Source organism: Chenopodium quinoa, unplaced genomic scaffold (genome assembly GCF_001683475.1).
Source record: "Chenopodium quinoa cultivar QQ74 unplaced genomic scaffold, ASM168347v1, whole genome shotgun sequence".
NCBI classification, from domain to species: Eukaryota; Viridiplantae; Streptophyta; class Magnoliopsida; order Caryophyllales; family Amaranthaceae; genus Chenopodium; species Chenopodium quinoa.
The window spans coordinates 206830-219094 of record NW_018742597.1 but is presented as its reverse complement, the minus strand read 5'-3'; positions in this window follow the sequence as shown (position 1 = coordinate 219094).

The following is a 12265-nucleotide window of genomic DNA, read 5'->3' as shown; positions in this document are numbered from 1 at the left end:
GGACGACAATGTAGCCGATCCACTCACTAAACCTTTGCCTCAAGTGAAACACAACAAGCATGTTGAGGCAATGGGAATTAGGCATGTCGAAGAATGGCTTTAATTTCCTTGTTTGTGTTTTTTAGTTAAGTTTTGAGATCTTAATGCAAAACACTAAGTTGAACAATTTACTTATGGAGTAATTTTAATTTTTCGCAAATTATTAATTGTGGTTTAGAATTAAATAATGAGTCGATTTGATTTGACGATATTCAAAATAGGGTATCAAGACAATGTATAAAGAAACTCCTATTAAGTGAACATTGAATATCATACTGAAACTATCCCTAATCGAGGTCATTTGAAATTTGGACGACTAATGACCGCACGAGATTAGTGTGTAGTATGATTTAAAGCACCGTTTCTTGTGCTATAAGGACAAGAATGTCATAAATCATTTACACAGATATTAGTTTTGAACTATACCGAATCGACCTATAAGAATGCTTTAAGAGATTTAACAATTGCCATAAGTATATTACTCATTATGGCTATCGGAACCTCTTTCCTCAACCATGAGTATTATAAGTTCTATTGTTTGAGTACTAGTCTACTTTGATGTTGTCAAACGTCTGTCGTACAAGGGGATTATAAAGGCAACACTCGGGCGGCTAGGGCTCACAGTAAGGGAAGCTAACAATGCAAGACTGGGAATGTCCCCTATTAACAGTAGGGAACATGTCTTTGTTGTTTACAAGGCCTCTCAAAGAGCGAGACTGTGAAGATGCATGGCCGTGCTTAGATGGATTTTAGAAATCATCTGCTTGTTGACAGTCGAACTCGGAAATCGAGAAACACTTCTGGCCATAATAAGGATGACGAAGAATTGAGAAACACCCCCAAATCTCCCTCTACGGAAATACTAATATAATACGTATAATTACACCGTAGTGATAGATTTAGGAATATTACCGCCACATGATTACGCAAGGCTACTCAAAATATTTAACTCAATCATAAAACTTGTAGCGGAAACTCAACTCTTCTTTTATTAATACTTATAAAATAGTAACATTGTTATGAGTACTCAAAATAAATACAAAACCAACATTCCTAAACTAGGTGAAGTAAATCCCGGGACTCCCAAATGCTCATTCATAAACTTCACTTGAAAGTAGTCAACACTGCTTACCATTAAGGTAAACAGGGGTTAACCAAAACAAATAGGAAATACGGATTAGCAAACTATGCAAAGTACGATATGTGCAAGATAAGTAAACACAATTTATTAGCAAACATGCTTTTAAAACCAATTCCAATAATTAATCCAATAATTCCAAACTCATTATTCAAAACCAATTTCAATAATTCAATAATTTAATAAAACGATTAATAAAACCAATTCCTCTTTTTAAATCCAATTTCTCACCCAAGTGTGCACACCCCCCAAGTTAGTGTCCTTATATTGAAAGGCTATTCTTGAGGAAAGACTCCGTCATAAAAAGTCAAAATTCTTACCAACCAAATCCACATAGTGGGATTACTATAATCATGCTTGTAAAGCTTTTAATAAATAATTTAGTAAATCCTCTTTAAATTCCTCTTTTGAATAAAATCAAACTTTATAATAGTATAACTCAAAAACTCCATTTGTATTTAATTCAACAAGCTTTTAAAATCAAACCCTTTTCAAAACTCTTTAAATCAATCCAACATACTTTTAAAAACCAAATTCCTTAAAACATAATAAATAATTTCAAACCATTTAAAACAAGATAGAAATCTATTCATTCTCAAACATATTTATTAAAACATGAATTCTCAAGGTTAATTTATAAATCATAATTCAAAACAATTTAATTAAAATCACACAAACATGCTGATTCATTCAACAAATTCAAAGGTGTCTAGCCACCTAAACGTACCTTAATTCCGAATCTCAATCAACACTTTGCACTTTTAAAGTTCAATCATTAATACACCTTGCAATTAACATAACCATAAGGTTATCACAAAATCCTTAGACTTACCCAAATCTTACGTGCATGGACTATAAAACTCTTTTAAATAAAAAATAATAATTTAATATAAAATTATAGCTTTGAAATAGATATTAACATTTTAGAAAACTAACCATGAAGAAAATAAAGGAATAGGATTATAGAGGATTGAATTTGCGTTGAAAAGAATAGGCAGAACTTGCAGAGGCTATAACTCCATAAATATAACTCCAAATTGGGTTCTTCTTGATCCTAACCTTAAGGATTTTGCAAGAGGAACAATTTTTAGTGAAATAGAAAAACCCCAAAACTGATTATAAGTGCCCGAAAATTGGCTCTAATGATATACAGGCTGATTTTCTTTTAGAAAAGAGGAGAAGAAAAGTAGGAAAAGGTTGAGGGAAAAGAAGCGTAAGAGAGAAGAAGAGGATTGAGTTTTGTTGTGAAGAATATGAGAGGTATGAGGGGGTATTTATAGGCTAGATCATGAAAGAATTAAGGTAAGAAAATGTAGGAAGAAATATGGCAAATTTAGTTAAGGAATTATTTGGAAAAGAGAGTTTAAGAATTAAAGAAAGTTTAGTTTATAGTGATTAAGAAATAAAGAATTAAGGTAAGTAGCTTGATCTTGAAATGGAAAATGGCAAGTGAGCATGCTTGGAGAATAATCAAGAAGAAATTAAGGCAATTAAATTATATGATCAAATCTTCTGAGATGGAAAATAGAAATTAAGGAAATTTAGAAGATAATTAAAATAAAAAACTACCAAAATAATTAAACCAAAATTAGCATAAGGTGGCCAAAAATATTGAGCCTATTCATGCTCATATTTTTCGGACCTCATTGCTTAGTTTTAGGAAATATTTTGCTAGATTGTAAGGATTAAAAATGATTGGGTAAATAATATATTTTGTAGAAAATGATTAATTAGAAAAATACCAACTTTAAACTAATTAATTAATCATGAAATCTGTAATAATACCAATATATTTTTTTCGCCTAAAATCCGAAATTCCTAGCCTAATTAAATAGATTTTCGGCGCTTTTAAAATGAATAAGAAAGATATAATTTTTCTTGATTAAAATATCCGAAATATAATCCGGTTTTTGAAATAAAATAAATGGATAATAAATCATATCTAAAATCCAAAATAATAATTAAGTTTTAAAAATGTTTTTGGCGCCAAAATTTAAATATCATGTTGGGTCCAAAATTCAAATAGAATTTTTTTTACTGAAATACCCTTTTTAGAAAATTATTAATAATTAATTAATTAGAAAATACGTCTAAGAAATACGTGGTATTACAGCAGCCAGCAGCGCATAGCAGCCCAGCAAACTTGCGGTGGGCTTGCGGTGCGTGCTGGCCGACCCAACCAAAGCCACTAGGCCTTGATCGACCTTTCCTTGTTGCCTAAGGACCTAGACTAGTCTTGCCTTGTTGTTATTAGTGGGTTTGGTTGCTTAGGGAACAATGAGGCCATGTGGCTCTCCTTGTGGTCCTTACCTAACCACTCCCATGTGAGTGCCGCTTGTTGTTTGATTATTTGTTCTTTTCTTTTAATTTATTTTAGAATTAAATTAAATGCAATTATTTCTCAACTTTGCAAAAGTCCCACATTGATGAAATATCAAAGGGATAGAGATGCTTCTCCTATAAATGTCCAAGCCTTACTTTGGGAATAAATGACAAGAGTTGAACTCTATACAAGCCATCTCCATTGAGAAAATCTTAAAAAGAGATCCTCTTGTTAGTAGTATTCCGGTAATATTAGCCAAGTTTGGGCGTGTGGGTGGACTACGTTGGAGGGGTCGCGTTTGAGGCACTCTCTCCGTTCGTGAGTTCGTGCTCGTGCTAAGTGGAAAACACGCATTAAGGGTATGATCGTCTTTTCCTCTCTCTCTCTCTCTCTCTCTCTCTCTTTTATTATGTGTTTATTGTTTAAATTAATTGTATGCATGTTTAGTTGCTTTAATTTATGCACGGATCTTTGGGCGGGTTTTATTTCCGCGCGATGTTGGACACCGCAAAACCCAATAGTTTATACACTAGTTTGATTAAATTATGCCAATGAAATTCGACATTGAGAAATTCGATAGGCAAGTGAATTTTGGCCTACGACAATTGAAGATGAAAACCATCTTGGTTCAAATTAAAGTGGCTGTCACAAGGCTCTTGAAGATGTATATATCCAAAAAGCCTTCGGGCATGATGATGGATAAGTGGGAGGAGATCGATTTGAAATCTCTTTCGGTAATTCAATTATATCACTCTAATGATGTTTTGAGAGGTTTCCAAAAAGACGACTGCTATGGGTTTGTGGTTGAAGTTGGAGTCACTTTATATGACAAATAGTGTGACCAACCGTCTACAACTCAAATCTAGACTTCAAGATCTTTGTCTAGAAGAAGGTAAACCGCTTAAATCTTATTTAGATGACTTCTTCTCTATTATTATGGATTTGCAAAACATCGATGTTGAGATCGATGATGAGGATATGGCTATTAGGATGTTGCGTTCTTTACCGCCTCCGTATAAGCACTTTCGAGATACTTTATTGTATGGTAGAGATGATTTTAGTTTAGAGGATGTTAAGGATTCCTTAACCCAGAGAGATTTAATTGACAATAAAGTTGGTTAATAAATCTAATAATCCGGCATTATGCTTTGGTTGCAAATGGTGGTAATAAGAATTTTGGTAAAGAAAAAATTTGTAACTATTGTCATGTAACGGGTCATATAAAAGTCGAGTGTTGAAAATTGAAGAAGAAGAATGAGGAGAAGTTCAATGAGGACAAATTCGCAAATATTGCCAACACCGACGATGATGATGATTATACACTTTAGGGTTACGAGGTTTGGGGCTCCGGTTTCTATGATCAATTAATGATAATTGCCATTTTAAGATCTCTTGGTGAAACGAGAAATCGTGTGGATATTTTGGTTATGCAGTCTATGATAGATTGCTTTTGATTTTTCATTTGTAATAATGTAGCAATCTTGGTTATGCATTAGATTTTTTTCTAGTTATGCTATTTCTTATCTTAATTTCGGTACTTATATGATTTGATAATTACAAATGCAATTTAGAAATTCTTGATGTAATTTTTATTTTCTAGAATTATTTAAGTTTTTTTATTTGGTTTTGAAATGAAGAAGTGTTTGAAGAGATTTTGGTCAATTTTGATAAGCATGATTGGCGTTGGGACATTATACCCTCAATCTAGGCCATGTGATGGTTTTATGTATGGAATTTTGTGTTCGGATACGCCGCACAAGTTGTGAAAGATGTCCGTTTTATTGATTGCCTAATGTGAGTAAGCTTATGGAGATTTGTTTAAGGTGGAGGTTCTATGTTTTATTATGAGCATTACTTCTTGATTTTTTGGTTCAAGGTGGAGTTGCCTTGTTTTGGTCGATTTCAAGTCAAGGTGGAGATTTGTTAATAAATAGTGACTCGAAATCCAGTAGGGCTGACTTTGAATGCAAATATCTCTCAAAATTTAAGTGATTTTGAGATGATTCAAGTTGGAGGTGATAGCTTGTTTCAAGATCTTTCCAACGGTAGGTCATATATATGGCCAATTCTGACAAGAAACGAGAAAGTTATGGTCGTTTTACGAAGAACTGACGATGCTGGAAATTTACTGACGTAGTACTCGACCAGGCACGCTCGTGCCTAAAAAAGGCACGTCTGTGTTGAGTCGGAAATTTCAGAATTTTGGTCCAATTTTAACTTAATTGTTGTAGGGATAATTTCCTAAAATTTTATCTTTTCTATGACGGCTATTTGAGTATATTAGGGTTTCCTTTTGTTATAAAAGGACCCTTTAGTTAATCAATCAGATCATATCTTTTTGAGCAATTAGAAATAGGACTCCTTGTATTATTCTTTCGTTCTTTCTCCATTATAGAGAAGAAGCTCTCGAATCCCCCACCTGTGGATGTAGGTCTAATTTGACTGAACCACGTAAATCCTTTTGTTCTTTGTTTATCTTCTTTATTGCTTTTCTCGTTTTAATTTTTCATTGACTTGTTCCGCATTGATCAAACACAATTACACCCTTATTTTCTAACAAAAAAGAAGGAGAGGGATGGGAATAGATAGGGAGGGGGGTGGAAGAATGATGAATTTTTCCTTCCAAATGTCTCCATTGTTAGAGTGATCAATTTCTTGCAATGTAATCCATTCATCCCCTCCAATTCCCTTCCTTCCTCATTTGTTATCCAAATGAAAGATTATTCATCCCTCCATTTTCCTTCCCTTCCTTTCCCTCCATTTCCCTTCCTTCCCTATGCCTCCATTTCCTTCAATCTAACCAATGGGTAAAAGTTAGTGCATTGTCATCTTAAGTAGTGATATTAGTTTACTCGTAATTAAATTAATAAATATATATAGATAATTCGTAATAAAAATGATCTTGTATACAAGTTTGACCCTATATGGTTTTGATGATGAGAAGCACACTTCAACTAACACTCCCATTGACACTATGTTTGGAGAACAATAGTGAAGGGAAAGGGTGGGGAAAGAAAAAAAGGGAAGAGAAAGGGAGCTGAGGGAAGGAGAAGGTGAACTTTCATTTTCCTTCCAAATCTCTCCAATAATGGAGGGATTTGGTTTATTATAAAGGGAAAATGGATCTTTCCAACTCTCTCCCATTCCCTCCTTGCATTTTATAGATATCTAAACAAAGGAGATGCATCCCTTCTTTTCTCTTCTTTTCCTTTCCCTCGTCTCTATCCAAACACAGTGTGAGTGTTTGCATTGTATATTTGCTTGCAAGTAAATTAAGGAGCATTTGAAGAGAAGCTTAGAACATAGCAAGCTCGAAGTAGAATGAGGATAACCAAGTTGATTGGGGGAAGAGTTCCTGAAAGAATATCTCTAATGAGAAGCAAGAAGAAATTACATAAGTGGTCCCTAACAAGAGCACATCTGAACTCTGTAACAGGAGTGTGACAACAAGCTCTATTGAAGAGCTTGGTCTGCGGTTCTAGCAAGGAATGACAGTTGGTAGCTAGGAGGCTGACTTGAAGATGACAACAACATCTATGGAGAATCTGGTTTGCGAGATCCGGCAACGAGAGTTAGCATGAGGCTAATATTAAAAGATGACAACCGGATTCATGAAGAACCTGGTCTGCAGTTCCAGGAGTGGAACATTGTCCTAAATTTCAATTAGCAGTGCACGAGTGCAACATGAAGACTAAAGTTAAGTTATAACTCTAGGATTCATTTAAATACAGTACAACTTGGAGTCAATATGTGAAACTTATTAGAAATGTAATAAGGCTTGACAAAGTAAATAAAATCGGAAGTTTTAGCTTAATGGGATTATAAGATAATTAAGTATTTTAATTAGTTAAAATTTGTTTTGGAAAAATTCTTTTTACAAATCTATATTTATTTTTCGATTTAAAAAATGATTGTATATGAAAATTTGCTTACTCGGGATTTAAGAAAATGATAAATCTATACTTAACCTGATTTAATATCAATCTTATTGATACTTATCTTTCTGTTTTTAACGTCACTTAGGCGCTACCCATATTTATGCTTAAATAGGAAATGAGTAGACTAAACAAAATGTGAGTTTATGCGTGAAACCTAAAGAGCACTTATATAAGAATAATTTTGTCAAGCTTTGTTATATTAGTTTTGGGTTTCATATGTTGCTTTTCATTCTTGTAATAGAGTCATTTAATTTAATTTGTTGTGTTGTAATTGGTTTTTGGGGTGTGAGAATTCTTGAGAACCTAGAATTATAATTGAAGAAGAGCATAATGTAGGCTTCTAGTGTGAGACCAAGTGAGTAGTGCTACGAGAATAGTACTTTGGACTTAAATTTGGGATTCAAGTGGTTGGGTGAGGAAGAGTTAGGTTCTTGGTGAGTTCTGGGTAACAAGTTCAGTGAAGAAACTTGAGAGAAAAAGGTCTATTTATAATTAGGTTGTAACTAGGTGAATTTGCCCTATCATAATAAAAGAGGATTTTACGAAACCCCTAAATTAAAGGATTAGAGTTTTGATTCCAATTGGACCTTGAAAGGTTTACTCGTAAAATCTGATGTCTTCTCTTTAAATTTCTTTACGCTTTTGTTTAAATTCGCAAAAATTAATTAACCATATAGAAACTAATTACAATTCACCCCTCTTAGTAGTTCGTCTCAATTAGCACAAGTATAATTCAAATCATATAAAAGCTAGTTTACTTATCAAAGACTTAATTAATCGATATGTGAATTGTTAAGGGTAACACATCTTGTATACACAATACAACCATCTTATACTTTTTTTTTTTTTTTTTTTTTTTTTTGGTAAGAAGCTAAGAAGGACCCAGCTGAACCAACAAATCTCACAAGTTTAGCAAGCTTAGCTACGCTGGTTAAAGCTTACGATTATAGGGTAGAGGTAAGTAAGGGAATATAATCCCCCTACTATCAAGTTAGAATTGATCCAAGCATATATAGTTAGTGGAGTTCGAATTTGTGACGATCTGAAAGTAACAAGATGAGTTTCTCACCATCTCTACCAAGTTTGTTTGGTTACAATAACCATTATAAAATTTACATGCGTGTCAGTGTACACGGCTTTTACTAATTTTTTTTATTTTTATTTTTTTTATTTATTATTATTTTTTTTAATTTAAGGTTGAAAACAATGCTTTTGCATTTTAATAAAGTGGGATCTCATACTCAACATTATATATATCCCTATTTGAAAGAGAGAGGTTGATGAAATTAAAATTTAAATCCGTGCTTTTTGTCACATGCCCTAGGTGTGTTATAGGACAATGTTTAAATACTTTTTTCTAAGATTGTAAATTGTAAATTTGGGGATTTATAACAATAATAATACATGTAGAATAATTGATTAAATTAATGCTTACTTAGCTTATTCTCAATAATCTTTCTTCTTGTAATTTCATATTATATGCAATATTACATTTATCATTTTCCTATATATATATATATATATATATATATATATATATATATAGAACAATTTATGTATAAAATTGCATATATCAACATCGTCATTATTATCATAATATCTTGATATACTATTAAGTACTACTACTAAAATGAATCATTTTAAAGTATTTGATAGAGAATGATATTTATATACGTCCATCAATAATCTTGCCACGACAATATAATTGACATGTAATATAAATACTCATATACATGTAATTATCATGATCCAAAATCATTAGTTTAAACAAGAAATAAATTCCAATAACTCAACAAAAAATGATTCAATGATTCTTACCTCAAAAGACTCGAATATGAAACACCCCATACAAATAATAACTCCGATAAATCGTATGCCAATCTCAAGGACGGAGCATCAACGGTCAAAAAACGTCCAACGGCAAAAAAGTAAAATGGAAAAATAGAAATGAAACTTGATAAAATAAAATCGAATGGTCAATATTGATTTGGCGGCTGCCGCCCCTCTCAGAAATGTGTCCCCCCGATCTTGGATTTGCAGTCCCCGACCCACATTGCATTTGTCGGTTACCTTACCTATACGAATTTTTTTTAATGCTAATTTTTTTTTTAATTTTATTAAATTATTGAAATATTAAAAAGGAAAGATACTACGAGTACTTAAATACTAAGTTAATTAAAGTACGATGCATGACATATCATATGCATGAGTCATACGACATCATCGTGTACTGGAGGGCATTATTTATGGATCTTATTTTCTTCCTTTTCCCCCATTTTTTTCCTATCAAATATTGCTCTATGTCGTAAGCTAGAAAAATTAAAAAAAAAAAAAAATTATTAGAAAAATCCCATTTCTCTAGTGACAAGTAAATGTAGTTCAAAATAACAACAACAATAATAATACTTGTTTTTATTTTTTCTTTTTATAATAACTTGTATACTATACATGGAAATTTGAGGATCAATAGAAAATGTGTAGTATGTGGCCAAAATAAATCTTCTTAAAATTGATACTAGATGGCAAAGTATTAACTTAAAATTACTCATATAATGTTTTATCAACTTTTGCAAGACACAATTTTGAATATTGATATTATACATTTTTTTTACACAATATTTATACATTATTTCCATTCTCTGTAGCTTTTTTTTTTTTTTTATAATAAAATTCTCTAAAAAGACAGGTGTACATTAATTTATCGGAAAACAGGTTAAAGTTATCTTAAAAGTATTTAAAGTTACCCTTTATACTACAAAAGTTATTTTTTTTTTTCTGATAATAAACTTATCTTACAAAAAACTTATAATGTATTAGATTAATTATACTAGCCTTTATATTATGTAAACATTAATTTATAAGAAAAAAGACATTAAAATAAAATTCAAATCAATGACAAATTAAAAATTACCCTTTAAAGGATTAAATTTACCATAAAAAAAGTTATAATTACCCTCAAACTAATTGTCTTACAATAAAATTAACGTACCTGCCTTACACAAGACTTATTGATTTAGTTCACTTTGGTCCTATATTATTTTATTGGATTAAGTAGTTGTTTTTCTCTTACTCAAGGAAAATAATCAAAATCAGTAGATGTTATCCTCGAAATATTATATTTGAAAACTAAAGTTGAAATAAAGAGAGTAATTTGATACAGGAATAAACTGCATTTTTATTTGAGTTGAATAATAATATAAAGCATGCTAGGTCATCTCTGATTACAAGTAATTTACAAAAAATAATCAAGTTAAAATAATTGTTTTATCTTTTATTATTTTATAAGTTACATATCCACTACATTTGATTACTACAAGTCATTTTAGGAATTCAAGTCATCTAAGTTTAAATTAACAAGTACTGTAACTTAATAATACAAAGTATTTTGTAAGTATCAAGTTTAAATTAATTCCTTATTCATATAATTGAATATTTTTATACTCTTTCTAATACAAAATTGGTAATTATTTTCGTAACATGTATCCGGACAAAAATACTTGTCAATATAATTTATAAAATGACATTTATAACGTTGCATTAATATTGTATGACGATTTACAAAAAAATTTATTCAAACATTCAAAATTAGTATGCTTTGCTCTTCTACCAACCCTAAGCTAAGGAAACCAATATGGATTTTGATAGGCTAATTTAAGAAAGTAAATAAATACAAAAATGGAGTAGAAGGTCGTCGAGGTAGGTTATTGGAACATTTTAAAAAAATTACAATAAATTTATAATAATAAATAGAAATTTGACAACCATAATATCTCTTCTATTTAAATAGAAGGCATTGTCTTGTCCAATGAAAAGACACCTTAATAGCACATAAATACTTAAGACTTATGGAAACCTCCATAGTCTTGATGGGTTCCTCATAACCCAATCATATCATATATCCAAGACTCCATATTTCTAATCTTTTGGGCATAATTCCTAGCTTTAACTTTTAAGCTAATCTTCCATAGCAACTTGCCTCAAATTAAGCGCAAGCTTAATTATTATACCATTCCTTAACCTGATTTCATTCCTTACCTATACTTATTTGTAATCGTATTATACACTTTGAATATTCTTCTTCTAGCCGTCTCTGATCAAATTTTTGAGCAACTTATCCGATATATATGAACGTTATTTTCCAATTGTAAATCAAACAAGCTAACTAGCTAGTAATGGAGTCGTTACTTAATGAGCCATCTCTCTCTCCTAAACAAATCAAAAACTCGAGGAGAAAAACCTACCACCTTCAAAAGCACCCCCACCAATACCAGTATCAGCACCAAGCCGCTCGACTGCCTAATATTTTGAGACAGTCGAGCTGCGGTGCTATACCTCATAAATATGCACCACCTCCGCCACATGTACAGTTGGAGATGGTGCATGCACTTGCGGGAGGTGTATTTTTGAATCACTTTCCTAAACAATATTCTCACTCCTCTCTCCCTTCAATATTACCTACTTATCACCACCAAAAGATCCATCAACAGCCGCCTCTCCTCCCTCTTCCCGCCGTCTCCAAACCCGTTTTCCACTCTCTCCCTCCTCCTCCGCTTACTCGCAACCACTCTCTCCCTTATCCCCTCCCCAAAAAGCAACCCAGCAAAACCAAAATGAATCCATCAAAAAAATCAACAGCTCCAACAAAAAACCCGAAGAAAGATGTTTCTGATAAATCTAAGGCCGGAACAAAAGGGATAATGATGACAAAGAACGGATCATCGTTAGTTGAGAATGATCAGCCGTCTGTTGGGCCAGCTAAAGGGGCGAAACCCGGCCCGGTGAGCACTCCGAAGGAAGCCAGCCGGGTTTTAAAGGCGGTGAATGATA